Genomic DNA, 14,252 nt, shown 5'->3' on the forward strand with positions numbered 1-14,252 from the left:
TGAACACTCTCTCTCTCTCTCTCTCTCTCTCTCTCTCTCTCTCTCTCTCTCCCTCCCTCCCTCCCTCCCTCCCTCCCTCCCTCCCTCCTTCCCTCTGTCCTCTTCTCTCTTCTTTCTTTCCTCTCCCCAGAGCCTGGAATAGGAACAAGAAACCATCCTGGTGGGAAGATTGTGGAGTATAAATGCCTCTCTAGTAAGGTAGCACGTTTTACCTTACCGGAAAGGTATGACTGTGATGTAGCTACACTACTCAGAAATGACCTCTCTGAAGCATACAACACATGCCTTCTATCTGTAAACCACCCCCAGAACCTCCATCAACCCCCAAATCAAAACTGCCCAGACCCGAGCACTTCCACCCATCCTTGAAGTAGGAATTCTGCAAGGTGAATTTCCTAACAAGCTGGCTTTTCAAAGGCTTTTCAGCTCTCAAAAACATGAAAGCTGTGTTTAAAAATTTAAGGTCTGCTATGCACCGCTCTGTGGAGCAGCAGCAGGGCGTAGCTTTTTGCAGATCCACGATTCCCCAAACCCCAACTCTTTAAATTAAGATGTTCACGACAGCTGCTGTGGTTAATGGCATGCACGTGGAATTGGCTATTAATTATTACTCTGGTTTTTGCACCTCCCCTCACATTCCACCACAGAAGTCAGAATCATTGTGTCAACTATTTTTAGTGCTTAAAAAAAAAGAAGCCTTGTTTATTAGAAGTTGGATTGTTGTTGGCTTTGTTTGTTTGTTTTTACATTATGGTGAAAATTTCCAAAATCCTCCAGGGTTGAAAGGGAAATGTAATAATTTACTCCCATTCTGCTTAGCTACCATCCACATTTTTCAGAGGTGTTTCATCCTTACTTCATTCCCACATATGCACGTTTGCTAATATTGCTATCACATTCTAATGGAAACCTCAGATAATCTGTCTCAACCTACAAGCTCTGCGGCAGATCTTTTCATAAGACTTTGAAATGACCAGAGCACCATTATCACACTTAGTTAACAATTCCTTCATACTGTGTAGTGTGGAACTGATTTTCAACTTCATGGTTCATTCATTAAATAAACAAACAAAGGAGAAAAACATTGCATGATAACTGGACAGTGCTTATGAGGTTTTCTCATGGCCTGAAGTAGGGTGTTAACCATCTATTGGAAATGTCTCACACTAACATACACATATATGTATGCACATGCATACATACAAGTACACATACAGCACAAGCACAGAGACATCATACATACAAGTACATACACATGTACATATACACATACATACACAACACATGCATACACATATACATACCCTTAACTGCACATTTTTACATGTACTATAATACAATCACACACATGCAAATACATACATGCATACTTACATGTACATACAACCACATGCAAGTACACATAAGAGTACATATGCATTCACAACATATACATACATATTCACATATGTGAACACAAATACACACATATGCTACATAACCACACATACATATATATATATGCTTATACATGTATACGCACACAAATATATATACATGGAAAATACATCCATGTGTGTAAAGCACACATCCATACATAGACATACAGGTGCACATATATTCACATAATCACAACCATGTGTGTTCATATGCACAGATACACATATACACACAGATATGCAGATACACTAGCATGCACACAGCTGATTGTCTTCTGTAAAGTCTTTGCAGAGGTTCATCCTTGAACATGGACTTCTGCAGTCCTGAGAGTAGTTTTGTGCCCAAAAGAAGGCTGGCCTGGATAGTGATTCAGCCTTGTAGAGCTAGTGTGGAGAATCTCCAGCTTTGGGACAGAAAGTATCATTTTCTTACAGTAAATATTCACCCTGTTCTTTTTGAGTCTCCTCAGTGGAAGATTTATGGTCTTCATGCACCTTTGGGATCTCTCTCTGTCTCTCTCTCTGTCTCTCTCTCTGTCTCTCTCTGTCTCTCTCTCTGTCTCTCTCTGTCTCTCTCTGTCTCTGTCTCTGTCTCTCTCTCTCTCTCTCTCTCTCTCTCTCTCTCTCTCTCTCTCTCTCTCTCTCCATGAAGTCCTCAACTCTTTCTGGGAAAATCTGCTCCTCAGGTTAGGAGGGCAGGATGCAAATGGGTAGCTGAGCACTCTGGTACGCGAGCTTTGTATAGTCTCCTACCACTCCAGTTCAGTTAAAGCCTCTGCAACACAGTGACAATTTTTAAAAAAAAGACTGAGCTTAACAACCAACCAGCATGCAAATGTGATCAGGCCAAAAACACACGTTTGGTTCATGTTTAGCTTGAAAACCACCTTTGGGGAATGTTCTTTCCTTTTCAGCTTCTGAATCTAGCTTCCTTTTATTTGTGGTATTCATTTTGTAGGAGTGTACCCTACATCTGTTTCTCAGGGATACCTCTACTCCTGTACTGTCTCCAGTGCCTTGAATTCCACAGCATACCTTCAGAGCCCACACTCAGGAAATCCAGAGGTGGAGTGCTTGCATCCAGGATGACATGGGAAAGGAACATCCTAGAGAAAGCCATCTGTAACCAATGAGCAAAAATCCCACCTACTTATGTACAGATTATTGTTGAACCACATGACTAATGAGGCTTCCTTCTGCTTGCTCTCTCGTGGCAGCATAATTCTGCTAAAGTGAAAGGCCCGCTGAGAGAACATCAAACAGGGAAATGAAAACAGCACATTTGATCAATTATCCACAGTTGTGTTTTTTAACCTACAATTCAGCTAATCAGGTTGCTTTGAAGGGTTCCATTGAATGGCTGATGTATGTCTGTCACATAACAGAAGCTCAGTAAAAATGAGTAAGTTAATTAACATGGCTGAAAGATGGGAGAACAGAGGAAACAATAATTCCTTTATTACTTACTACCAAAAGAAGAGAGTCACAGCTTACTTTCCAACCTGCCTGATGTGCATGTGTGTGTGTGTGTGTGTGTGTGTGTTTGCACACATGAATGTGTAATTCAGGGTGCATGAGACAGTAGAGAAGAATTTTCTTTGTGTGATTTAGGAATTAGAAGCCTTATGCCCTCCTTAAGACTGTACTACACAGACCGTACATGAAGCATTAGTGTGTGTGTGCGTGTTTGCATATGCATATGCTTGTGCAAGACTGCTTGTGCACATGCATGTGCAGATGTGTACAAGCTGTGATGCCTGCAGGGTGGTCAGAGAACAGCTTCCATGTTGGTCCCGCACCCGCTTCTAGCTTGTCAGAGACAAAGTCTCTCTTGCAGGTCTCTGCTGCGTATACCAGGATAACTCACAAATTTGCAGCAATTCGCCATCTCTGCCTCCCGTCTCACTTCAGGAGTCTGGGCTCACAGAGATGTGGGCTACTATGCTGGTATTTACATGGGTTCTGGGAAAACTCACTTTCGGGATGTTTCTGAGTGTTCAGAACCTCCACCATTGGGATTCTGTTTCCCTCCTTACTCTTCACCTCTTTGTTGGGTCTTTGGGCACTAGGTTCCTGCAGCAAGCACTTTAGCCAGCAAGCCATCCTTGAGGCCCATGTCTCATGTCTGAGCCCTGTCTGAGGCCTAGTCTGTGTATGACACTTTAAAGGCAGGTCAGGAGAAGGCTTGTGGTTATTGGTCTGTATTAGATACTGTACAGTCTTTCATTTCTCTCCTCTGGCCAGCACATAGGTGGGTCCCTTGGTCCCATATGACAGATGTGGATCAGAAGTGACACCATGCCAGCAGTCAGAGTGACAATGCTGAAATTCAAACCCACACATGTATGCAGAGCTGGTTCAACAGGGTGCCCCTGTAGGTTAGTTACTGCAAGTGCACCCAGAAGAGAGAGAAGGGGATGATTCCTGGAGAGCAATCAAGTCAAGAGAAACTGTTATGCTTGCCATGACTGTGGCCCACTTCTCACTCTGCTGAGAGCAATGTAAAGTGCTCTTGGTACACAGTCGTGTTGTTTAAAATTGAACCCATGGACTGGAAGTCTCGACTTCATCTGGAACCTTAGAAGTGTAGCCTCAGCACCTGCTACAGACCTGAGGCAGAGCTCATAGTTTTAGCAAGCTCTTGGGACAATTCATCTGAGCATCCAACTTTGAGAAATACTCACCTAGAGGCTGGTAGGGAATGGCAATAAAATCTGCTGACTGAGTAATTGTAATGAAGCAAAAGATGATTCTGGATAATTCTTCTGCATTAGCTTCACAGGGAGAGTCTTCATTTTTTTTTTAATCTTAAAAAAGTATGTCAGAATTTCTTCCAACTGTGAATTTTATGACTAGTAACTTGACCTAGGAAGATTTTTTCCTTCCCAAGATGATGATGATGGTGGTGATGATGATGGTGGTGATGGTGGTCGTGGTGGTGGTGGTGGTGATGACCATGACGTGTGGTATGTATATGATGTGTATGTGTGCAATGGCATGTCTATGGATTGCAAACAACAACTTTATGGAGTCAGTTCTCTCTTTCTGTATTTATGTGGGCCCCCCCAGATTTAACTCTAGTCACTAGGGCTGAATAGCAAATAGCCTTACCCATTGAGCCATTTCCCTGGCCCTAGTTTTATCTTTTAATTTAAACAGTGTGTATGGATGTTTGGCCTGTACATATGTCTGTGCATTAGGTATATACCCACAGAGGCCAAAGAAGGATCTCAGATCCCCTGGAAATGCAGCTACAGATAGATATGAGTCACCATGTAGATTCTGGGAATCAAATCTTATCAACTAAGCCACACCTCCAGCCCTCCTACGTTTGTTGTTTGAACCATGCATGGATTTAAACCCAAGTACACAATTACATGCTTAATGAAAACAAAGCTGGCCTATGACTTTATTAGAAACCCATCTTGGGTGCTGTTTGGAATGCACCACAACACCAATTCTCATTTCATTATGTTTTCTTTCTAAAAATATAGTTTCATTTCATTTTCCAACATGCAAAACAATGTTCACAATTGACTCAAACACAAACTTTAAGAAATGATTGGAGTCGTGGTTTGTGTTGAGCTGTTTGCTGAGGCGTCTTTTAGTCTCCTCACAGTCTCCAAGGACACTCTTTCTAGGCTACCACATAATCCATGTGGAAGCCTGAAGTGGAAGTCTTTGTGTTACCATGAGAGTTCACCACATGTCTATTCCTGGGAAGCTTTTCATGCTGGTACATAGGGCATGCAGGTTGCTACAGCTGGCCCCATTGTATCAATATGAGGAAAAGAAGGTGTTGCCTGTTCATCGTTCAAACCTCAACTGCTAAATTCCATCTCCTCCCTTGTTCCTAATGTCCTTGTGCACTGGATTCTTGCTCCTTGTGGAAATGATGCCATGTTGGGAGGTGTGACCAAGGCCTTGAATTTCCACGTTTGCTATGAATGCCATGAGACATTTTGACTACATAGAACCATTCCTGTCTTGCTATAAAGAGCTAGAATCAGAAAGGATGGCAAAGCCTGACCCCTGACATCAGTGTAAGTGACCAACCAGCTGCCAGAGGGAATTTTTTGACATGAGAACCCCACTAATGACTAATCAATAACACTTGACTACTGATCTCACCCTGGGCCTTAACCAGGCAAAAGACCTGGATGAGATCCCTTCAGTTCACAAGGTCAGGGCATCACGTCTGCACATGGAGGCCCCATGCAGCCTCTGCTGATCTGCTGAAGTGAGACCTCATTGTTCCATCTGTAGAATGAGGCAGCATTTCGAATGCAGTGCTGGCCTCCTTTTGCATCTGGTCACATGTCACACTATAGGAAGTCATGTGAGCTGTTTGTATTGACATGTTGTACTTTGGCAATGCCCTTAGTACATACATTGTGCTTTGATGGCAGTTTCCCTCCTCTTTGTTCTCTCTTGTCCTGTCCTGTCTTCCTTTCCTGCCTGCTCCAGTTTCATCCTGTTGCTAGGACAAACACTCTGACCAAAAGGAACTTAGAAGAGGAAAGGGTTAATTTCGTTTTACACTTCTAGGTCCCAGCCTGTCATTGAGGGAAGCAGAAGCCATGGAGGAACACAGCTCGCTGGCTCACTCGTATAACCATGCTTAGCGAGGCTTCTTATACAGCCCTGAACTGCCTCCAGCAATTAACAAGCAAGACAGTTCCCCAAAGATATACACACAGTCTATTTTGATTTGCAAAATCCCTCTTGGGAGGTTTTCTTCATATGACTCTAGGCTAGGTCAAGTTCACATTTAAAGCTAAGATGCTACACCATATTCTCCTTTCCCTTCCTCTTCTGCCTTCATGTTCTCCTTCTCTCCGTCCCTCTCCATCTCCCTCTCTGTTTCCATATGTGAAGCAAACTCCACAAAGCTGGCCCTGCTGGGACGAGCTTATTTCACTCACAGTAATGTTCTCTAGTTGCATCAATTTTCCTGCAAACCTCGGGACTTCTTTATGACTGAATATTGTTTCATCGTGTGTGTGTGTGTGTGTGTGTGTGTGTGTGTGTGTGTGTGTGTGTGTCCTGTGTGTGTATCCTGTGTGTGTATCCTGTGTGTGTGTCCTGTGTACACGTATAACATTCCCTTTATCCATCATCAGAAGCTCATTTTAACATCCCAGAGTCCTCCTGCTCATGGATACAAGCTTGCTACACTGTAAGGAAAAGAAAGTTTTTAAACAGAGAGAGTATTAAGAAGGGGCTAATTCTGTTGCTTTTGGATTCCCAGTGGGAGCTTTGCTTCAGCATCTTATGGAATACCAGGCACCCACAACCTACCAGCTGGCTGCTGAGGCTCTGTACAGCACATCCTGTTGTAAAGCATTCCAAATCAAGTGCTTTCCTCAAATATTGGAATGCCCATAACAGAGGGCCAGGGAGATGGCTCAATCAGTAAAGTGCTTGCTGCACACGTCTGAGGACCTGAGTTCATATCCTGGAATCCACATAAAAATCTAGGCATGGTATGCATCATTGTGGTCCCACCAATAGGAGACAGAGACAGGAGGATCCCTGGGGCTCGTGGGTTAGCCAGCCTAACTGAATGAGTGAGTTCAAATTCAGGGTGAAACTCTGGAGAGAGGCAGGGTCTGGGGAGAAACATCCAAAATCGATCTCTACCCTCTGAGTGAACACACATGTGTGGACACCTGCATACATACATGTACATACTCAGGAACATGTACACATACACGGATGCAAAAATTTGTATATATAAAAGATCATAGCAACTCTTACACATTGAGCCCTTACTGTGTGGAAAGTTCCAGAACTGGGAACTGTGACTCAGCTCTCTTTCCTGGAGACTGGCTTGGTTCTAGTTCTTATTCACATCTTCCCAGCTGCTTAGGAAGGACTGAGAAGTGAACAGAGTTGGCCTGGGGGCATTGCATCAGCCTCTCTCCTGGGGGAATGCTTGTCCTCCTCCAGAGAAGCCTGGGATCCAGAGGAGAGCAAGAGAGGACTTGGAAAGGACGGGGGAGTGGATTTCAAAATGTTCCTTTCCTTTGGATCTCTTTCTTCTTCTGGCTGCTGTTTAGTCTCAGTTTCAAAAAAGAAAAAAAAAATCCTCTACAAATATCCATTCAGGATTCTCTGAGAATGCTAACTGAAAACCAAGAATTTTAAGTACATTCCCTTTGTCTTTTTGCCAAACTGATAAAGGTGCCTTTGATTTTCTTAGTGGGTGAAGGGGAGAGAGGAGGCATTTCCTCTTGTCAAGGGACCTGTGCGGCTGGACTTGCAGTAAGAAAGGGCTGCAGGATCCCCTAGGTCACAGGGCTCATCCTCCCAAAGGGCCCCCAGCACAGATAGTTGGCTTTATCGGGTTCATTTTCTTGGGAAAGTTGATATTAATGGTAGTCCCTCTCCCTTCATCATTTAGAGCAATTTAGTGTAATCTTTCATTGCCAGAGAGGTCCTAGCCACAGCCCGAAAAAATACTAAAAGGGGCAGGAAATGAAAAATCTGTTTTCCTTACTGAGAAATGTAACCTAAGCGGCTGGGTTTTCCCCACTTCCTCCAGGTTCAGAGTATCTGCCATGTTGACGGTTGAGTAGGAGAAGACCTTGTGTAGGCCTCAGCTTCCCAACAGAGAGATGGGTCTCAACTTGAAGCTTTTGCTCCCAGACTTGTCATAAACTAGCAACTACAGGACAGCCTTAGTTCTCACTGTGAATGGTGAATCCTTAACTCTGGCTACCTAGGAAGCTCCACAGCTGAGGAAGGAAGCCACTGGCACCAGCTATCCTAAAGGGTTTCCTGGGACCCACAGGGACCAGGGTGGTCCTGCTGTGTGATAAAGGAAGGCTAGACTTCCAGCCTTCTCAAAACTGACCTTAAGTACAATTGACCCCAGGGTTTACCTAGATGGATACCCTGGTCTAGCTGGGTGCATATTAAAAAGACAAATCAAAATAGCCCTAAGACCCTATGCAATCCTGATGGCACAAGAAATGTGACCTCACTTCTGCCTTGGCATGGAGAGTGGCGTTCCTTGGGTGGACTGGGGAGTGTGAATGTGAAGGACAGTGGAACTCCATCAGCTCAGCGTTGTTCACATGGCATAGGAACACTAGCCTTGCACAGCTACTCTCTGTATTCAAGAAAAGGTAGATACAGGTCAGCAAGATAACCAGGCAATTAAAGGTACTTGCAACCAAGCCCAATGGCCTAGGATTGTTTGATGCCTGGGACTTACATGGTGGAAGGAGTGAACTGATTTCCTCAGGTTCTCCTCTAGCATATGCACATGTGCTATGGCATGCTGTGTGCAGTCAATCAATCATCAATCAGTCAATCAATTGATTGATCAATGTAAAAAACAAAATATAGATACATCTTTTTAAAGGGCACAACTGGGTGTTTAAATGTAACATACTTCAGTTTAGTTTACTTTAGTTTTATGGCAGGGTCTGGCTATATAGTCCAGGCTAGACTCACATTTAGTATCCTCCTGCCTCAGCTTTGCATGTACTAGGATACTATACATGCTCCATCTCACCCAGCTGTATGCCATGTTAAGTATAAAGCGCTAGAGAACATGTCAGGTAGAGTGGTATGCACTGTGGTCCCTGTGCTAGGGAGACAGAGTCAAAAGAATCCCAGAACTTACTGCCCAGCCAGTCTACCTAACAGCTGAGCTTTAGGCCAAAAAAGAGACCCTGTCTCAAAGGAATAGACAGCTTTCCTAAGAATGACACAAAAGTTGTCCCCTTGTCTTTACACAAAATCACACACACTCACACATATGTACACACATCCACAAACCCCTTCACATATGCTGTCATGCAACCACATGCACATTCACAGAGACATACATACACATGCATTAGTACACCGTGTTCACAAGACAATGTACACACGTGCACACATATGAACACACATTCACACATGTACACACACATGAAAAAAGTGCTAAAAGTCATTGATAATGCAAGCAGGTCTTGAGGGAACCCTGCAATCTCACCCCTGGAATAAATCATCTCTAACATCCACCACATCCTGTTTAGGATCTGAGGTCTGTGTGAAAATACCAGACAGTGGTTCTATGATAACAAACATCACTTCTCATATTCAAAGTAGAAAAATGTATCGTCACTGGCATTCTAATATATTACATTTCTAAGGAAACAATTAGTGTCTTAGACTACACATCACCAAAATAGTCTTGCTGTGCTGTTACAGAAAAGAACAGAACCCACTCCATTGTATTGTAATTTACAGCATCTTGGGAATAAGTGTGGGGTGGCTAAGGAATTTGCTGTTTTATTATAATTTGTTTCAGGAAACATGTTTTAAGTGTTGGATCTTCCTTGTATATTGTGGGTAAAAAAGTGCATTGCTACAAGCACATGAAAAACTTGGAAGGCTGAATACTGGAGAAACTTTCTGACCCAAAGGAAGTCATCTTCCTATAGCCCTCGAGCTAGGTCATTTCAAAGCAAAAGGAAAAAGCAGAATAAGAAGAAAGGCAAGCCATTCATTCAGTCTCTGCTCCATTTTTGTCCCTGCATTTTTTTTTAGGCAGGAACAATTTGGGGTCTACAATTTTTAACCCAATTCCCCCAATGGGAGCCCTGTCTATCTACTGGAGTTGGTTTCTTCAGGTTCCATATCCCCACTGTTGGGCATTTCGGTTACCCACATACAAGGGGTGGTCTGAGGACCCCAGCAATAGTCAGAGGTTGGCTTTAGTGTGAGAGAATGCCCCTAGTCCTGTAAAGACTTGATGCCCCAGGGAGGTGGGATTCCCCAGGGTGGGGCACCCTCTCAGAGTCTAAGGGGAAGGGGAACGGGGGACAAAAAAAAGGGGGCAACATTTGGGATGTAAATAAATAAAATAATGAATAATAAGGAGGAGGAAGAGGAGGAGGAGGAGGGAGGGGGACGGGGAAGAAGAGGAAGAGGAAGCAGCAAGGAGCCAACAAAGGATGGATAGGACAAGATTAATCACTATTAGGACATTCTCTTCAGATAGCTGTTCCTTAGTATACAGCCCCCTTCTGATGCTGAATAGTTCTAGTTGTTGGTGTGTTCACATGGAAGGTGGGACAGCACAGGGCAGTAGGACTCACCTCATGTTACCCTTTAACATGCAGCTGGCTTCTAAGTAACTGCTGCCCAAAGCTGTCTATCTTCTTGAGTACTGTCGGCAACTTTTTGACATGTGTTCATTGCATATTCATTTCTTTAATAAATACATATATTGATTCCCAGTGCTGTGTTTGGCAGCTATTTGAGCTGAAAATGAAGTTGGCAGTTAAGGAAGAAAGATGAATCAGTATGCAGTTTCAAAGTGGGAATGAGCCATGTGTATCAGTGACTCTCTGGGTGAAATAAGAGATGCCCAGGGCCTGGAGGATGTGTAGACTGTGTTGGGAGCTGTCCAGAGGAGTGACGTGGGTACCCCATCTTTGTAAAGAGAAACTCTCCTTTGGGCTAAATTTGTTAAAATTGGGCTGCAAGGGATGAGGTGGCTAGAAAATCTCTTATATGATGATGAGGAAAACTAGCCTGGAAATTCTAGTCTCTACACCCAACTTTCAAGCTGAGAGCAATGCTCAGTATAGAACCTCTTTCCCACCTTCCCACCTCCAGTGATGGAGATGGAGAAATACTTGCAGAGAATTCTGTACATCCTGCCTCTAGTTGACACCAGGACTGTAGGAAGAACCCTACCTTTCAGAAGTACCCCTTTGGCCATCCAGAAGGCTTAGCAATCTTCCTCCTGCTTAGAGCAGAGGTTTATGGATCCTAGGCTATAAGAATCCATTATGGCGGGAAGGCATGGCAAAGGCAGCTGTGGCAGCCAGAACAAGAAGTTAAGAGCTCACATCCTCAACCACAAACACAGCAGAGAAGGTGGACTGGAAGTGGAGTGAGCCTTTAAAAGTCTCAAAGCCCATCTGCAGCGCCATGCTTCCTCCAGCAAGGCTGCACCTCCCAATCCTCCCCAAACAGTACCAAGTGCTCAAACACCAGAACCTATGGGGGACATTCTCATTGAAACCACTATACCCATGATATGTATCCTATTCATTCATATGAGCAGTTCTTAACCTAAGGGGGCTGTCTTCCCATGCCCCAGGCTAAGATGAGATCAAGCTCTGTCCAGAGTGGCAGAGCCAGGATCAGATTCCAGGAGCCCAGTATATTACATAATCCTCTGAATGCCCCTGAGACTGAAGTTAAAGCAAAAAGCATGAAATCAACCAAACTCTTGTTACTTATTTCTTGCTTCTTCACCAGAAACCTTCTTGGCCCCACCATGCAGCTTTGATCTCAGTGCAGCCTGTTGAGGCTGGGCAACTCAAAGAATCTGAGAGGCGTCAGATGCCTGTGACCCTGACTTTACATACTCAGCCTGCTTCTTATGAGCGTATGAGATTTCACATCTTTGAGGTTTTATTTTTATTGAAATGAGAATATAGTTTCTTATATTGTAGATTTAAATGAGAGCTACATGTAAAATATCTGGTACATATTAAAACTCAATGAATAAGAGGAGCTATTAATTACTGCTCCTAGGGAAAAAAATAACCTAAACGCAGGCAGTTCGAGGATGAGTTTATCTGGCACTCACAGAGCTACAGCAGGAAGTGGGAGAAAGCATTATATAGCAGTGTGCTACCTGTTCACGGGCCCCTTGCCAGCTGCTCTGGGCTGACATCAAGGCCTTGTCCCTACGAGGCCTGTGGTGTCTGAGAGCTAGAATATAGCTTTCTTTAGAGTGTGAGTTTTACCTTATCATCGGGGCTGGCTTTCAGCCTGACCCCTGGATGCCCTGTTAGCAGACAGATCTCCCGATTCACTTCCTTCTCAGAATTCTACCGCATAAACAAGCTAGAGCTCCAAGATATAAATAATTCTAACTCTAATACCAAACAGACTTAGCCACACTTTGCTGCTATAGCCAGGGAGTGGGGAGGGTGTACGTGTGGGGAATTGAAAGGGCTGGGAGGAAGGGGGGATGTCAGAATGGAACTGGGAGTCTGGGGAGTTAAGTGAAAGAATGCTGTGCAAATATCACAGAACATTCCATCACAGCCTTCTACAATAGGAGCTATTTCTGAGTGTCTCTCCCACCCATTGTGGGACACACATAGACACAAATAACGAAGAGGCTCAATGTGTAAAACTAAGTCACAGTCTAGTGCCACTTAGATGGGAAGCTGGTGACATTGGTTGCTTAGAAGATGAGGATGAGGGTGAGGAGTTGGAGGAGGGAGCAAGAAAATGGAGGAAGAAAAGAAGGAAGGAGAGAAGGAGAGGGGAGTGGAAGGAGGGAAAGAGAGGGGAGAGGCAGGAGGGGAAGGGAGGAGAGAGGCAGAAAGGGAAGGAAGGGGAGTGGAAGGAAGGGAGGGAAGAGGAAAGAAGGGAAGGGGAGAAGGAGAGGAAGAAGAGGAGGTAGAATGGAAGACTCACAAGCTCAACACAGAACCATCCAACCGGCTTAGTAAATTCCCCATGTCAGATAAAATGGTGTCTGCTTCAGCATGCTTTATATACCTCTGTTGTCTAAACAAGTAATGACATTAGTATCTCTTATACAACAAATGACAACTTCACTTGAGCTAAGTAAGTTAGAATCAGAGGTGAGTTATTACCTCGATAGGTCAGAAACTCTCACTAAGTCAGTTTATGAATTGACTCAGTTTTCTCTTAGGAGTGTATCTTTTAAGGATGTGATCTTATCAAAGTTCTCATGTCCTGATACAAGACTGTCAGGTTTAGAAAGGTTTGTTTTGTTTTTAAAGAATTTTTAAAGGGCCACGTATGTTGATATGGACTTTATCTATTTTTGAAAGCTTTCTCAGACTGCACAAACACCCTTTCCTACTTATCAGTTATTGATCAAGACATTGCTATCGGCTCCCATGTCTAAGAAGAGTTTTCAACCACGGACACATATTTCAGCCAATGGGATGTTTTAACATGAATCGAAGCTATGCTCCAGGCAGTAGGGCATATCCTGCAAGGTTTAGATCTCTCCTGATACAAAGAATGTAGGCTTCTAACCTGTCTCCAGTTGCCTTGACAGACAGGAGGTATGAAATTAGACTATTAAATCTAGGAGGACCCTTGCTTCCTACACTATCTCTTTTTAAAAATACCTCACACAAAGCCACACTATTCAGCAGACCAAACTGAGGAGAAAACCGTAGCCAAGGGCTGATGTGCTACTTGAAGACACTGGGTCAAGTGAGAAATGGAAAATCTGAGTTATCCATATCTGCCATGCTATGGAGAAAACAGAGCAGAAGATCAGGGGTTGTGGGTTCCTTCGCTGGCATCCCCACCGAGCCCACAGTCCCTGATCCCAGTGAGGAGGAGAGGTTAAAGAGGCAGAGCACTCAGCCACAAATCCTGTCCCTTTGCTCATTTGGCAATGAACATCCGAGTTGACTGACTCTTCCATGAGATGATGAAGTGCTTTGAGGTCACAAAAACCTCCATCTCTTCAACATTCCCTTTCACTGTGCTTTCTATAGCTCCCTTTCCTCAGCTGAGACATGGTTCAACCTCTCACCTCTTTCTACCTGGGGACCTCAGGAAGATTAATTAGGTAGATCTGTAATATACTTGGCTCTCCTTGGAGAAAAATTCTACATAAAAGCAAAGTATTATTATTTCTAAGCAGGGTGATGCTTATTACGTCCTTGTAGGATCATTAAGCAAATAAATTATCTTCCCTTCGGAGAAATTATCTTCCGACTTGCCTAATTCTTAAGTCTACGGAACAGAATATACTCTCAATTCTCTCTCTCTCTCTCTCTCTCTCTCTCTCTCTCTCTCTCTCTCTCTCTCTCT

The sequence above is a fragment of the Grammomys surdaster genome, unplaced genomic scaffold (genome assembly GCF_004785775.1).
Source record: "Grammomys surdaster isolate TR1022 unplaced genomic scaffold, NIH_TR_1.0 206, whole genome shotgun sequence".
In the NCBI taxonomy this organism is placed as follows: domain Eukaryota; kingdom Metazoa; phylum Chordata; class Mammalia; order Rodentia; family Muridae; genus Grammomys; species Grammomys surdaster.